Genomic DNA, 16929 nt, shown 5'->3' on the forward strand with positions numbered 1-16929 from the left:
TTTGTGGGTAGAGAGTGATGATTTCCTGTTGAGAGGTTATATGGTAGATACAACACAGAAGAAATGGTGCTTTTCTTAAGTAAATGGAAATAGCTTGTATTTTCAAGATTGGTCCGTAACCGTCTTATTCTTAGAACTTCTCAATATAGCAGTTGCCAGGCAGAATGATAGGAAAAGCTGAAATAGTATTTGTAAGTGTATGATTCACACTGAAGTTCTGTCCTAATTTTTCTACTTTTTATTGGAAATTTTACATTTTTCTGTTTTAATGTTAAAATTTAGCCATGACTTATAACCCTGCATAGATAATTTATTGATTGATTGATTTGTATGGATATAGAAAGGGACTGAGATAAAAAGGGAAACATTATTTGTTGTACCACTAATTCTTATTTTTACTAAGTATTTTATTCTATTACACTTTTTTAGTATTTCCCTCATTGCTGTATACCACTGGCCCCCTCACTTACTCCCACGTACAATCCCCACCCTATTTCCATGTCCTTGAATCTCTCATACATGTTCCTTCACTAACTAGTAAAGCAACTGCTTTCCCCTTCTTCTTACCCTCATCCCTCTCCGTCTCCTGAGGTTGCCCTCAGTCTTTTCCTTGTTCCCATGCCTCTGGTTCAATTTTGCTTGATGTTTTGTTCATTAGGTTCCTGTTATAGATGAGATAATATCATATTTGTTTTTCACTGTCTGGCTTATTTTCACTTAGCAAAATAGAAATAATAATATGTTTGTTTCAAGCTTGGAGCACTCAGGAAAATCATTCTGGTTACCAGTACACAATGGGAACCTATATTTTGTTTGATAAACTAGAAATTTCATACATTCACACCCCAAAATTTTAGTATTAATTTGCACTTGCAGTCACCATAGTGGAAGGAGTGGAAAATCATGCAGTGTTTTGTTTGTATATGGAAACTGATAAGTCATACACTAAAGTGTTAAAAGACTCCCTGTAACATAAAAAGCTTTCTAGGAAGAAAAGGATGGACATCGACAGGTGGTCAAATACAAGGCTTCAGAGAATAAGGAATGGTGAGAGTTTTGAGGTGTTGGAGTATGTCTAGGGTGGGCCTGGGCAGCAGTGACCTGCTGAAGGTATGAACTGTCAGCTGGTATCAAACTGAGAAGCTGCCGAACTGCATTTCCAGTTTTTCCATCTTACAGGAGGGGGAGAAGATGGAGCAAGAGTTTAAAGATATGAACGGTCAAGCATTTACAAATGGATTCAGACTTTTACATAACACTCTGAATGTTTACTCTTGAAACTGCTGATTTCTTGGTTAGGAAAAACCCTGATTTTCATCTTCCAGACACTTTATTAGAATGTCTGTTTTGTGGGGCATGCCCATATGGGGTCTATTGTAGACCATAGTTGTTGAAAATGCTTATAAACTTTCTTTGTAGACATTGCATAAGGTAATATTACATGTTTAAAAATTAATGATTTGTCATGTGTATTAGATAAGAATCATCATGGAACAACTTGACCGAATGAGAAAATTTTCATAGATTGTCAAAATGCTGATATCAAATAGATAGGCCCTGGCTAGTGTAGTCCAGTAGATTCAGTGCTGTCCTGAGAACCAAAGATTCCCCAGTTTGATTCTGAATCAGGGACGTGTGTGCATTCTGTTGATGGAAACACTGATATTTCTATCCCTCCTTTCTTCCTCACTGCCCATCTGATAATAAATAAATAAAATCTTTTAAAAAATTACATTAAACAAAATTTGGATACGAAGCAGTATGCATCATGGTTCACGTGGAACTCTGTTAATTTTTTATTTAATCCATTTTTCATAGCATTTTGTCTTTTGAAATGAAAATGTACATTTAAGAAAGAGACAAAGTAAGTGCTCTGTAAGTGTGAAGAAAAAGTGTTGCTTTTGGCCTTCATTGAATGAACCAGAGTGACACACGGGTCTTGAAGAGAAGTCTGTGGGTGTGTGACTTGATTGCAGGCAGGTACTTGAGAATCAAGTGTGTGGAGATCAAGCAGCTCACACTAAGCTAAAAGTAAATAGAGTGATGAAGAGAATAAATCCCGAGAGTGCAGGTGTGTTTCTAAACAAGGAGACTATCTCCATCACCCAATGTCTGAAGGCTATTAAGCCATTTCTTCTTGACTGGTATTAATATTCAGAGCCAGCTCATTTAACAGTGAAAGTGAGGTTTGCAATGATGTTACCATGGCAACTGACACCCAATGTCCTACACTCACAACTTGTTCCCATCACAAAAAACTAATGTTATTTTATAGTTAATTTTAATTTTTGCACTGATTAAAAACCATATTTTAATAATCCTGGCTTCAAAAATGAAAGAACTGATTTGCAGACAGGATTTCAAGAGTGTAATTGTGCCTCATCCCTGAGTCCTAAACTGAACATCAGGAATTAATTTGAGGGTCTATTTGAACTTAAAACTGAAAACACTAGCACACTCTAAGTGAAGGACATGGCTCTGAGTCCCTTTGAATTAAGAGTCCAGTAAACTTGAATGGCTCCGGTGAAATTCTGATCACTAAAACAATGTATCAGTGATCAGAAAGTAAATAATACTGAAACAATGTATTAGTGATCAGAAACTAGTTCTTCCAGGGATGAGTGAGAAGTTCAAGGACCCTGTAATAAACCTAAAAAGCCAGAGAGATATGGCTTAAAATTGTGGGTGTGGGTCATAAAAAACAGAGTGCTCTTGTTCCACACAAAATGCTATTTTGAAACATATGTACTGTGTGTTGTTTACAGCTGCACAAAGTTGTATCATAAAATTCACTGTTACTGCATAAACTTACAATGACCATTAAAACTATAAATATTTAGTAGAAGGCAGAAGCTGGGGAAAGCTGCTTTTCTTGGCAGGAAGGCAGAGTTTCTAGGAGAGGTGAGCAGGTACAATAAGGGACAAGGAAGCAGAAGGAGTAGGTATGTATTCTCAGGACAACTGGAGTCAAGAAAAGGATCATTCCTCCCTCTGGCTCCTAGAAATAGGTCCCTGAACTACATTCTACCCAGAAAAACTGCACATTTGTTGTGGACCAGAGTCCTATGGCTAGTAACTTTTTCTGTTGAGTGGGGAAAATATTGATGTGTTATTGTTGTGTTTTCCCCAGAATGTGTTATGTGACCAGGACCCTACAAAGTGTTTTGAACCAGAAGAGTCTCATCAGAGCTTCATATTCATTTGTGAGTTCAGTCATGCATAGGAAGGACTTTTTTTAAAAAAAAAGCTTTTTGTATTGCTGGAATTTGTATAAAATTTATTAAGAATTGCTTGGGCACCCAGAAAATGCTTTGTCTTTCTATAGTCCTGTGTGAATATTTAAAGAATGTGTGCTGTTCCTTTGATAGGCAGAATGTTCTTATGAAGAAAAACCCACTTTTCCTTCTGATATGTAGGGAAGCATTTCTAGTGTGTTTTCTCTCCTCTATGACCCATTTAGACACACAAATATTACCACACTCACCATCACAGTAAAATCTAACACTCCTGGTCACCAAATTGTGTTTTCCACTATGCTGATCAATCCTCTAAGACACCAGCTGGGTATTAATGGATTTGGTAATATTGAATTGAAAGTCATACAGTACTATACAAACAGTAATTATAAATATAAGAGAAAAACTACAAATAAAAAGCGTGAAAGGATCATCTAAAATTTCATTATAGGACCATCATAATCTTAAACTTTGATGAACATCTCACAAATTTTCTAATTGTGTTGAAGCTGTATAAAATGGTTCCTAAGTTCAATGGGGTGGTCAAGTAAAGGATATAACCAAGGAGAATTTTAGCCAAGATGGAGGTGTAAGTAGACACACTGGGCCACTTCTTACAACCTAAAGAAAGACAATAAAAATTAAAAAACAAAAAACCACCATAAATGACAGAAAATCAAACTGTATGCAAGTCTGACAACCAAGGAATTAGAGAAGAAACCTTCATCCAGACTGGTAGGAAGGTTGGAGATGGGCAGTTAAGCAAAGAGTGCTCTAGGCAAGGCGGTTGCTGGAGGATCCAGGGATGCAACAGCTGGTGGAGCAGGCAGATCCACATTCTAGTGCAGATAAACTGGGAAGAATAACTGGGGAGTGAGACAGACTGAGCAACCCAGGGTTCCAGTGCAGGGAAATAAAGCCTCAAACCTGTGATTGAAAACACTGGTGGGAATTTAGGTGACAGCAGGAGAAACTTTCAGCCTCACAGGAGAGTTCATTGGAGAGGCCCACAGCATCCTAGAATGTACACAAGGGAACCCATTCAGGAATCAGCACCAGAAGTTCCCAATTTGATTGTGGGTAATGGGGGAAGTGACTGAAAACAGGCAGAGGGTGGATCAAGTGCCATTCCTCCCTCTCAGACCCCTCCCCCACATAGAGCGTCACAATGCATTGATGTGGGTTGCCCTGTTCTGGTGAACAATTAAATAACTGCCATTTACTATGCAACAAGCACACTGAGACCAAATATTGGCCAAAACCAAAGAAAGACCAAAGCTTCAGAAAAAATACAACTAAGCAAAGAAGACATAGCCTACCTATCAGATGCACAGTTTAAAACACTGGCAATCAGGATACTCACAGAATTGGTTGAATATGGTCACAAACTAGTTGAAACAGTGAAGGCTATGCTACGTGAAATAAAGGAAAATGTACAGGGAACCAATAGTGAAAGGATGGAAACTTGAACTCAAATCAACAGTGTGGACCAGAAGGAAGAAATATTCAACCTGAAAAGAATGAAGAAACAAGAATTCAAAACAATGAGGAGAGGCTTAGGAATCTCTAGGACATCTGTAAACATTCCAACATCAGAATCATAGAGGTAGCAGGGGGATAAGAGGAAGAGCAAGTAACTGAAATCTTATTTGAAAAAATAATGAAGGAGAAAGTCTCCAATCTGCCGAGGAAATAGGCTTCCAGGAAGTCGAAGAAGCTCAGAGAGTCCCAAAGAACTTGGACCCAAGGAGGAACACAGCAAGGCACATCATAATTACATTAGGCAACATTAAAGATAAGAAGATAATCTTAAAAGCAGCAAGAGGAAAGGAGACAGTTACCTCAAAGGAGTTGCCATAAGACTGTCAGTTGATTTCTCAAAAGAGACCTTGCAGGCAAGAAGGGGTTGGAAATAAGTATTCCAAGTCATATAAGGGAAGAACCTACATCCAAGATTACTCCCTGAAGCAAAGCTGTCATTTAGAATGAAAGGACAAATCAACTGCTTCCCAAACAAGGTCAAGTTAACAAAGTTGGCCATCACCAAGCCCTTATTATGTGAAATGTTCAAGGGATTCAAGGGGTCTAAAAAAAAAGAAGATAAAAAATATGAACAGTAAAATGAAAACAAACTCATAGTCATAGTCCGCCTGCTTCTAGGAATTATATCCCGATTTTGTGTGGCTAAGGGCCAGCGATGACCTTTGGAATGGGAGCCACAGGAGACATAGCTTGTCTCTGGTAGCAAATGCTGCCTCAGTTTTTTTTTTTTTCCTTGCCCCCAAAGCTTGGTTAGAAGTCCATTATGAGTAAGACCCCTCACAGCATGGGGCAACCTAAGCCAGACTCAGTCACTTGGGAGGCCTTCATGGAAGGACTCAGGGGGCTGCAACAAAGAGCAATGGACTCTCGCCCCACCCCAGCTTTGACATAGCCCCAGTCCCCATGTTTTCTGGGAGAAGCGCTTCCTGGCTCTAATCCTCTTAAGGCTCAGTACCTGATGGGAAAGGGGGCAGCTTCTTGCCTGGCTAGAAAGTGTCCTGGGGAAAAATCTGGCATCACAAAGACTTCCTGATAAACCTGTGAAATCTGCTCTGCTAAGAGTGCTTTTATTTATATGTTAAGGTTCCAGGAGGAAAGCCTAAAACTGTTCCTGACAAACTCTGACTCGTAGTAATCTCTCAGATTTCTTTGAAATGTTATCTACTATTTGATCCTTGCTGCCCTGTATTCCTGCATATTACAACCCAATAAAAGCCTTTGGAGGAAGGGGCTCAACACCTTTTTCCCCTGAGAAACTGGCCATTGCTCACAGCCTTTATCCTCTGGAAAAATGGCCATCTCTCCTCCCCAAGCAGATTACATCATACCTCTGTCATGTTTATTCTCATCCATGGCACATGGGGAGACTTGCAAGGAAAGTCACCCCCACAGTAACTAAGAACCACAACTAAAACAAACACAAAACAAACCAAGCAAACTACTAGACAGGAACAGAATCACAAAAATGGAGATCACATGGAGGGTTATCAGCAGGGGATTGGAGGGTGGGAGAGGGAGAAAATGTCCATAGAATAAGTAGCATAAGTGGTAGGTAGAAAATACAGAGGGAGAGGGTAAGATTAGTATGTGAAATGTAGATGCCAAAGACCTTATATGTGTGACCCATGGACATGAACTAAAGGAGGGAGATGTGGGTGGGAGGGTGTGTGCAGGTGGAGGGGAGAAAAAAGGGGGGGGATAGGACAATTGTAATAGCATAATCGATAAAATATATTAAAAATAATAAAACTATATATGTTGCTACCAAAAAAAGTAATATAACCAAGGAGAAATATGTGGATAGGGATCTGGGCCTCAACTCGGGAACCTCTTAACAGCTGTAACAAAAATGTCTCTGCCATCACCAGGCCTGCATTCAGATGCCTCTTATCTGAAGTACTCTGTGGAGAGGCCCACCCCTGTATGTTTTGATAAAGTGCACATATGCCCTTATGAGACTTTGGGAAGTATTTATAGAAACCAGAACATCATACAAATCTTCACTGGTTTGGAGTTCCCAGTTCCACATAGATCCTTTGAGTTCATATCCCTATGCACATGAAGCCTAGGGGTCGCTCCCGTGGATGAAATATTTGCTGCCACACCTGCAACTGTGAGTCCAGAATACAGGTGAGATGCGCCCCACACCTGACCTATTAACTGTTGGGTAGAGGGGTCATTTTCCTAGAATGAGGCCATCTCAGCCAAGGTCTCTCCACCTTTCTTTTGTGGGTTTGCTGCTGAGAGACCTGGCCTGTGCAGCCGCCCACCATTCAACTTATAAAATCACAAGTCGGGTACAGCAAACAATCTGTGTGCCTCACTGTTCATGACCTATGGAGCCCAAATTGCTCCCGTGGGTGGAGATGTTCCCAAGCCCACTTTGATAGCCTCCCTGTTTAATAAGATACACTTTGGACAGAGAGAGTGGTTGGAATGAGACGAGTTGTGAAAGTGAGTGCAAGGGCAGCAAAGCAGATTATGGATACCAAGTGGGACCTTGATCCCAAAAAACTCTTCACACATTTTCCAGGTAAACTGTACCCCTTCATGTTGTTATTAGATCACCTGTGGAGATCCAAGAAGTGACATCACCTGTGTGCTCCCCCACAGAGTTAGAAACTTGTCCTGTGAGGGATCATTGTTCTTTTCTTTCAACTTTTTAAAAAAAATATTTTTCAACTACAGTAGTCTGTCTTTTACTCCCATCCCAGCCCACCCCGCCTTGCCCCCACTTCCCTCCCCTTCCCACCCCTTTTAGTTGTTGTTCATGTGTCCTTTATACTAGTTCCTGCAAATCCTTCCCCCTTTTCCCCTGAAATTTCCTCCCCTCTCCCCTCTTGTCGCTGTCCCCCTGTTCTTGATTGCAGAGTCATTGTTTTTATTTTGCTTGTTTGTTTGTTTTGTTGTTTAGCTTCCTGTTAACTGTGAGATCATATGGTATTTGTCTTTCACCGCCTGGCCTATTTCACTCAGCATCATGCTTTCCAGTTCCACCCATGTTGTTGCAAAGGGTAGTAGTTCCTTCTTTCTCTCTGCTGCATAGAATTCCAGTGTGTATATGTACCACAATTTTTTGATCAGTTCATTTACTGACAGGCACCTAGGTTGCTTCCAGTTCTTGGTTATTGTAAATTGTGTTGCTATGAACATTGGGGTGCATAGGTTCTTTGGGATTGGTGTTTTAGGGTTCTTTTATTTTTTCTCAGAAGAATTTATTTTATTTTATTTTTTATTAATTAATTTTATTTAGTTATTTTTCAAGTACAGTTTTTTGTCTATTTTTCCCATCCCAGCCTCCCCCGCCCCTTGCTCCCCACCTCCCTCCCATTTCCCCCCCCCTTAGTTCTCGTCCCTGTGTCCTTCCTATTTGTTCCTCAAAATCCCTCCCCCTCTTTCCCCTTAACTTCCCTTCCTTCTCCCCTCTGGTCACTATCCCCTTGTTCTCTATTTCAGTGTCTTTGTTTTTTTTTTTCTGCTTGCTCGTTTGTTTTGTTGTTTAGCTTCCTATTAAAGGTGAGATCATATGGTATTTGTCTTTCAGCACCTGGCCTATTTCACTCAGCATAATGCTTTCCAGTTCCATCCATGTTGTTACAAAAGGTAGTAGCTCCTTCTTTCTCTCTGCTGCATAGAATTCCATTGTGTATATGCACCACAATTTTTGGATCCATTATTTACTGATGGGCACTTAGGTTGCTTCCAACTCTTGGCTATTGTAAATTGTGCTGCTATGAACATTGTTGTGCATAGGTTCTTTGACATTGATATTTTAGGATTCTTAGGATATAATCCCAGCAGTGGAATTGCTGGGTCAAAAGGCAGGTCAATTTTTATTTTTCTGAGAAAATTCCATAATGTTTTCCATAATGGTTGTACCAGTCTGCAATCCCACCAACAGTGAACTAAGGACCCCTTTTCCCCACAACCTCTTCAACATTTGTTGTTTGTTGCTTTGTTTATTATAGCCATTTTGACTGCTGTAAAGTGGTATCTCATTATGGTTTTAATTTGCATCTCTCTGATAGCTAGCGATATTGAGCATTTCTTCATGTATCTCTGGATCTTCTGGATGTCCTCCTTGGGGAAGTGTCTGTTTAAGTCCTTTTCCCATTTTTTAAGTGGGTTAGTTGTCTTCTTAGAGTGGAGTCGTGTAAGTTCTTTGTCTATTTTGGAGATTAAACCTTTGTCTGAGGTATCATTGGCAAATATCATGCAGTGGATTGTCTTCTTAATTTAATACTGTTTTCTTTATCCACGCACAACCTTTTTATTTTGATGAGATCCCATTTCTTTATTCTTTCCTTTATATTCCTTGATCTAGGAGATATATCAGTAAAAATGTTGCTGCGTATCTGATAATTTTCCTGCCAATGTTCTCCTCTAGGACTTTAATTGTGTCAAGGCTTATATTTAAGTCTTTTATCCACCTTGAATTTATTTTGGTGTATGGTGTAAGTTGGTGCTCAAGTCTCATTTTTTTGCACGTAGCTGTCCAGTTCTCCCAACACCATTTGTTGAAGAGGCTATCTTTACTCCATTTTATGTTATTGCCCCCTTTGTTGAGTATTAATTGACTGTAGAGAGTTGGATTTATTTCTGGGCTCTTCGTTCTGTTCCATTAATCTATGGGCCTGTTTTTATGCTAGTACCGTGCTGGTTTGATTACAGTGGCCTTGTAATACAGTTTTATATCAGGTATTCTGATTCCTCCTACTTTGTTCTTCTTTCTCAAAATTGCAGCTGCTATTCAGGGTCATTTATGGTTCCATATAAATTTTGGAAGTGTTTGTTCTATGTCTGTGAAATATGCCATTGGTACTTTAATAGGTATTGCATTGAATCTGTAAATTGCTTTGGGTAGTATGGACATTTTGATGATGTTAATTCTTCCAATCCATGAACACGGTATATGTTTTCATTTGTTTGTGTCTTCCTTGATTTCTTTCTTCGGGGCTGTGTAGTTGTCTGCATACAGCTCTTTTCCCTCCTTAGTTAGGTTTATTCCCAGATATTTCATTTTTGTTTTTGCTATATCGAATGGGATTTTTTTCTTGATTTCTGCTTCTGCTGATTCATTGTTGGTATACAAAAATGCCTTTGATTTCTGGATATTGACTTTGTAACCCGCTGTTCTGCCAAATTCATTAATTAGTTTGAGCATTTTTTTGGTAGAGTCTATAGGATTTTCCATGTACACTGTATAGGATTTATCATGTTATCTGCAAACAGTGACAGTTTTGTTTCCTCCTTTTCTATTTGGATGCCTTTATTTCCTTTTCTTGCCTGATACCTGTGGCTAAAACTTCCAATACTATATTGAATAGAAGTGGTGAAAGTGGACATCCTTGTCTTGTTCTCAATCTTAGTGGCAAAACTTTTAGTTTTTGCCCATTGAGTAGGATGTTGGCTGTAGGTCTCTCATATATGGCCTTAATATATTGAGGAATGCTCCCTTTATTCCCACTTTGCTAAAGTGTTTTTATCATAAATGGGTGTTGTACCTTATCAAAAGTTTTTTCCATGTCTATTGATATTATCATGTGTTTTTGACAATAGAGAAGCTCTGGGAAAAAAGTCCAAAGAGTGTTAATATAACATAACAAGAATGGTCTGCACCTCATAGATGTATCCTGGCAGCCAAGGAGAGTGGGCTGGAATGTGCATGTGTGAACAATGATGACTTCACTGTACTACCAGTGGGGGCAGTAGACCCTAATGAGTCAGCATGTGTACTGTGGTGCTTTCACCCTCAAAATGACTGGGAGAGTAGAGCAATGAATCTGCATCAAATATTCTGTTAAGTCTCAACATTTCTCCATAGAATCTATTTACATGATTCAGAAGGCTGCCACTATGGGCAACTGGTGAATAGCAGCTTCAGTGCAAGAGTGCACTGTTCACACACCATATCTCATGCAGAGTGTTTTGGTGAAACCTTAAATCACCCAGGTCACTCAGCTCCCCTACAGCCCAGATTTGGTGCCATGAAACTTCTAGTTTTCTGAAAACTAAAATCACCTTTGAAAGGAAAGACATTGCACCCTGTTGATGACATTGAAGGGAACATATGATGGAGCAGGTGATGGCAACTGGGAAAACTGTGTGAGGTCCCAAGGTGCCTACTTTGAAAGGCACTGAGGTATCATTGTCCTGGGTACGGTGATTTGTATGTCCTTCAGTAAATGTGCTTACTTTTCATATTACACGTCTTGATAGTTTCTGAACAGGACTGGTTTAATGTTAAAAAACTATATCTCAACACATCTCCTTCAAGTCATGACTAATGATGTATTTATTGAAAAAATAAAAAAAGGATGGCAAATATATCTTCCATGTTATTGATCAATCAGAAAACTTTAATGTATACACTGTTTACTTTTTTAAAAATTGTATTTATATTTAAATAGGGGAAGAGATAGAGAGAGGGAAAGAAATATCAATGTGTGGTTTCCTGTTGCGAACCCAATAATGGAGTCCTGGTGAGCAACTTAGGTATGCGTCCTAGCCTGGGAATCAAACTGTCAAACCTTTGGTTCACAGGCTGGTGGTAAATGCACTGAGGTACACCCACTAGGGCCATTGCATATTTTTCAAGGCAAATTGTTAACTATCTTTGTCTCTCAACTCATAGTATTAACATTTAAACCCCATATATCAAATCAAAGCAGAAGCTAAAAGAGCAAAGTGAGAAGCAAGCATCCACATGAGGAAAAAGGAGAACCCATGAGCTGAGAAAAAATATTTGTAAGCCCTGACTGCTGTGGCTCAGTGGACTGAGCATCTGCGTTTGAACCAAAAGGTCAGACATTCTAATCTCAGTAACAACACATGCCTGGGTCGTGTGCCAGTTCCCCATTTGGTGGTGTGTGAGAGGCAATTGATCAATGTGCTTCTCATGCACTGATGTTTCTCTCCATTTTCCCCTACTCCTCTCTAAAGAAAGAGAAATAAACAAATTTAAAAATACATACATAAGAAGTTGGTGTCTAAAACACCCTTTACATCTCAAGTCTTTTAGGAAATGGACACTAGAATGAAAATTAAAGAAAATGCACATCCAAGCAACATGAAACCCCCATTGGAAAGGTCAGGATCCAGACATTGAGAAGAAATTCTGCTGTGCATGTGGAGCAAACAGAACTCTCATTCCTTGTTGGTGAAAATATAAAGTGCTATAGCCACTTGGGAAGAGTTTGGAAGTCCTCACACAACTAAACATGCACTTATTATATAACCCACAAAGTATGCTCCATAGTATTGAACCAAAGAGCTAAAACTTTTATCAGTACAAAAGCCTACAAGGGACTGTTTTTAGAAGCTACATTCATAAATTCTCAAAATTCAAAATGAAAAAGATATTTCTCAACAGCTGAATAGAAAAATAAACTGAAATATATACAATGATATTTTGCACTAAAGAAATAATATATCAATGCATGAAAGAAACCTAAATTCATTAAATTAAGAGAATTTAATCTGTCTGAACCTGTGCTCAGTTGGCTAGGGAGTCTTCTAGATACAAGAATTTAGTTCATGGGTTACATACTCCCCCCCCAAATATTCAATTGAGGATGTGCAAGAGACACTAATATACATGTGTCAATTGTAGCATTATTCACAAAAGCCTGGCAGGTGGAAACAACCCCCAGGTCTATGGATAAATATATTTTAAAATGTAGTATATAAAGTGCTGGCAGCTGAGGCTCAGTGGATCGAGCGCCGAACTGTGAACAAAAGAGTTCCTGGTTCAATTGCAAGTCAGGGGTCATGCCTGTGTTGTGGGCCAGGTACCCTGTAGCGGGCATGTGAGTGGCAAATACACATTGGTGTTTCCTTTTCTATCTTCCACCCTTCCCCTCTCTCTAAAAATAAATGAATAAAATTTTTTAAAAGTTAGAAAAATGTAGTACATAGATACAATGGAATACTGCTCTGCCAGGAAATAGAAAATATGTTCTCACCTGATACCACAAAGTCAAACTAGAACATGTACTAAGTGAAGCACATGAGTCGCTAAGACACATGCTATACAGGCTTCCACTTAGGTGAGTTCTAATGGAATCCAACTCAGAGAAAAAAAAAGGTAGTTACCTGGGCCTTGGTTTTACAGAAAATGAGGAACTGGTTGTTTAATGGATATTACCACATTTCTGCCAGATGGAAGTTTCCAAAATTCAGATGCAAAATTTAACAAGTATATTTAATATGACTTAACTGTACTGTTACAGATAGTTAAGAAGGTAGATTTTTATTTACATGGATTCTTATCAAAATTTAAAATAAAATATATCTAAAAGAGCTATAAATCTTTTCTAACTTTAACTTTTTATTATCTTTTAGATAACTTTATGTTAGAATCTGTAAAAAATTCAAACCTATTTAATAAAAGGCTTTACGTATCATTAATTTTTCCCATTTTTCAACTTACTTTATCTATTTATTGTTCAAGTACAGTTTTTTCTCTGCTATGCTCATCAGTCATAAAGCAAAGTGAAAAATAAGCTGCTCGAGAGGCAGCATTTAGTAAATTAAATAATAGACTTCTGGGGGGAATTGGTAAGTGATATACATTTGACTGAAAAAATAATCTGTGTTAGATTACCATGCAAATTAATACAACCATCAAATGTGGAAAAACACAAACATGTACCCCTTCCTTGGTCATGGGGAACTAAGTATTTTTGGAAGCTAAAGCTTGTTTAAGCACTAAATCACTAAACAAAAGCTTCTTATTTTTAAGACAAAAGTATGTTTTCTCATTTTCTGTTCTCAGCATACATTTCACTTCTTTCCAGTGAATCCAAAGCCTCCAGAATCCTGTTCCGTGTCTTCCAAACCATCAGTTTCTTCTATTTCTGAATAATAAATCCATTCACAAATGAAGTGTGCAAGGCAGTCAAGTTTTTCAATTTAAAACTTTTCTTTGCCAAAATTGAGCAGTACAACACCAATATTTCCTCCATAATCTTGATCTATGGCACCAGCTGCTACATCTATGAGGTGTTTTGCAGCCAAGCCAGAAAGAATGTGGAGCTACCCTTTCATAGCACCCAGCAGGCAGAGTGACCTGAATGTTAGCTTTCACAGGGGCTTTTGACATAGGTGGCAATGTGTAATCATTGGCACTTTACAGGTCATAGCCAGCCACCTGTGTAGACCCCTTGGTCACCTTGGTGGAGTGCCCCTGGAAAATGAGTAAGGAACGTTGTGCATCACCCTCCTCTGAAGGTGAGGACCATTTGCTGGAGAAGATGATGCGCATCTCTTCAGAGCACAGCATGAAAGAGGAGAATCCAGGCACAGCTTGCTATGAACAAGAAGGCATAAATCAGATCTTTTCAAAAATTATATTCAATTCATAAAAGCTGCTTTTTAAGATTTTATTTATTTTTAAAAAGGAGAGGAGGGTGAGAAATATCAATTTGTGGTTGCCTTACACATGCCCCCTGGTGAGAACATGGCTCATAACCCAGGCATGTGCCCCAGCTGGGAATCAATCCAGGAACCTTTGTTTCACAAGCTGGCACTCAAGCCAGTGACCCACACCATGTGGGGCCAATATAGAAAAGATTATATCCAAAATACAGAGAATATAAATCCAGCCATGGACAGATATAAAATGAAGACTATTTCTGTAACTCAAAGGACAAAACAGCCATCCACCATTTAAAAAGCACAGAAAGAAACAATGAACAGAGTAAGGAGGGCTCTGGAATGCATCTGTGACAGGGTGGAGCAGGCTTTGTTCAAGGGAGATAACAAAATGTTCTGTTGGGTTTGGGTTTCAGAAGAGCAGCACAGGTTCTTATTGCTGTAGCAGTTTGTGGACCTCTGTGGGAGGAGAGAGCACATGAAGACAGAAAAGCAAACTCAGTGTGGTCTCCCTGTTGCAGCTTATTGTCCTGCCTCCTGGTGACAAAGGAGATAAGAGGGTGGGCCTCTCAGCATTTCCAGGTCTTTCTGCCAGTGATTGTGGTGGGATTAGATAAAATGCTTGTGCCCTTCAAGACAATTCTCAAAATGCTAACTTGACTCCTCAGCATATGGTCTTCCGAGAACAGAACCAGAAGAGGAGGAGGAGCAGGACCAGGAAGAGATGGCAGCTTCTCAGGTAAAAAAAGATGTGTCCTTGGTCAAAGGCTGTGCTTCTTTTTCCTCCTAATATGATTGGATCAAGAATTAGCAACCTTTATTTCTTTTCTTGATGGTCTTTGATAGTGAGATTGTTTTTCTTTCTACTTCTTCATTTTCAATTTATGATTGTCAAGGGCAGTAGTCTCTGCTCAATACTTTTCTCCTTTGTCCCAGGTCCTTCTGTGCATTTTCTTTATCTAGTCTCCCCAGGTCAAGAATTCCTGCCTTTAATTAATAATCATCAAACATAGAACACATCTTCTCTTTGACAGATCAACCTGGGAAGGCAGCCATGTGCAATATATTTGCTGGGATGAGCTCAGAGGCTCAGCTATTGGTAGACCTGCGGATATATTTGTTTAAGTTCATGTGGCTGAAGAAAATGCAGCTTTTCCAGTGAGAACCACTGTTGTGAAAAAAAAAAAGGGTCAGTAGAATAAACTTTGTCACTGAATTGGTAAGAAACTCTTGCTATTTAAATACACAATTTGTGTACTGAACATTAGAGGTACATGTGGATTGACATTGGAAAAAATGAGTGTTTACTTTTGATTATTTTCACATAATTACTTTCTTATTTATGAACTTTGGCAGTAGTGTCACACCAATAAGGACATTTTCTTCTGTGTGCCTGAGTCACTGAATACGGATTGATCCAATCCGCCTGTTAGTCACTTAACTGAGATGCTCTATTCAGTGTAGAGTTAATCGTTTTCCTTTATCATTAAAAAGAGTCTAACAGGGAATTATTGAGAGATGTGAAAAAACTATCACATTTCATATGAACACTTTTGTTGTCTTTTAAACTTCTGTGTACTTTGGGAAATGAAAGCTGTACATTTATTTCATAGAGATCATTGGCACTTGACAGGGTGGATTTAATCAGTGAGGCCTTGTTCGTGTAAATTTTTATTATATTGCACATTCATGTCACACATGTGCTCTACATTATCACCTTTCATATTTTCAGGTAATTTTACAAGAATCATGTTACAAACGTATGTTTAATTTAGATAAATTGGTAAGATTTAGTTCACCACTCATGATACAAAGACATTTTCAAAGAAATAAAACACTAAGAAACCATAGCTCTAACTCCTTTTCTATCATTATGTGTGTATTTGTCTTTATTGTGTTTATAAGACACAAAGGGTATCTTTCACAAAGAGATTCACCATATTTACAGAATCACAAAATAACTTTGATTTATATTGATATAGAAAGTGTTTGTTCTGTTTCTTTTTAAAAAATTTTTTAAATTAATTATTGTTCAAGTACAGTTATCTGTCTTTTACTCCCCTCCCAGGCAACTAGTTTCCATATGTACAAGTATGTCTGACTGTGTGCATAAAATGTTAATTATTGAATTACTTTGTTTACTCTGTTATGATGTTTACTCTTTTCATTCTTCTCAGTTACAAACAGAGCAGTGAACATCCATGAGGTCTCTATGTGTATTTGGCTATAATTTTTTGAAAATAGTATCTTCAGTTTTCAGAAAAACTAAAGGTCCATCTTTTACTGTATGTTTCAAAAATATCTAAATATCAAGAGTCATGTTGTTCTCAAAGTAACTGTATTAAATTTTCAAATAAAATTTTACACCAGTCAGAATAGCCATCATAAACAAAGCAACAAATAACAAGTATTGGAGAGGTTGTAGGGAAAAGGAGACCCTGGTTCACTGCTGCTGGGATTACAGACTGGTGCAATCACTATGGAAAACAGTATGGAATTTTCTCAGAAAACTAAAAATGGATATGCCTTTTGACCCAGCAATTCCACTGCTAGGATTATATCCTAAGAACCCTAAAACATCAATCCAAAAGAACCTGTCCATCCCAATATTCATAGTAGCGCAGTTTACAATAGCCAAGTGCTGGAAGCAACCTAGGTGCCCATCAGTAAATGAATGGATCCAAAAACGATGGTACATTTACACAATGGAATTCTATGCAGCAGAAAGAAAGAAGGAGCTCCTACCTTCTGCAACAGCATGAATGGAACTGGAAAG

Source organism: Artibeus jamaicensis, unplaced genomic scaffold (genome assembly GCF_021234435.1).
Source record: "Artibeus jamaicensis isolate MK-2021 breed Jamaican fruit bat unplaced genomic scaffold, CSHL_Jam_final contig_386, whole genome shotgun sequence".
Taxonomy (NCBI): Eukaryota; Metazoa; Chordata; class Mammalia; order Chiroptera; family Phyllostomidae; genus Artibeus; species Artibeus jamaicensis.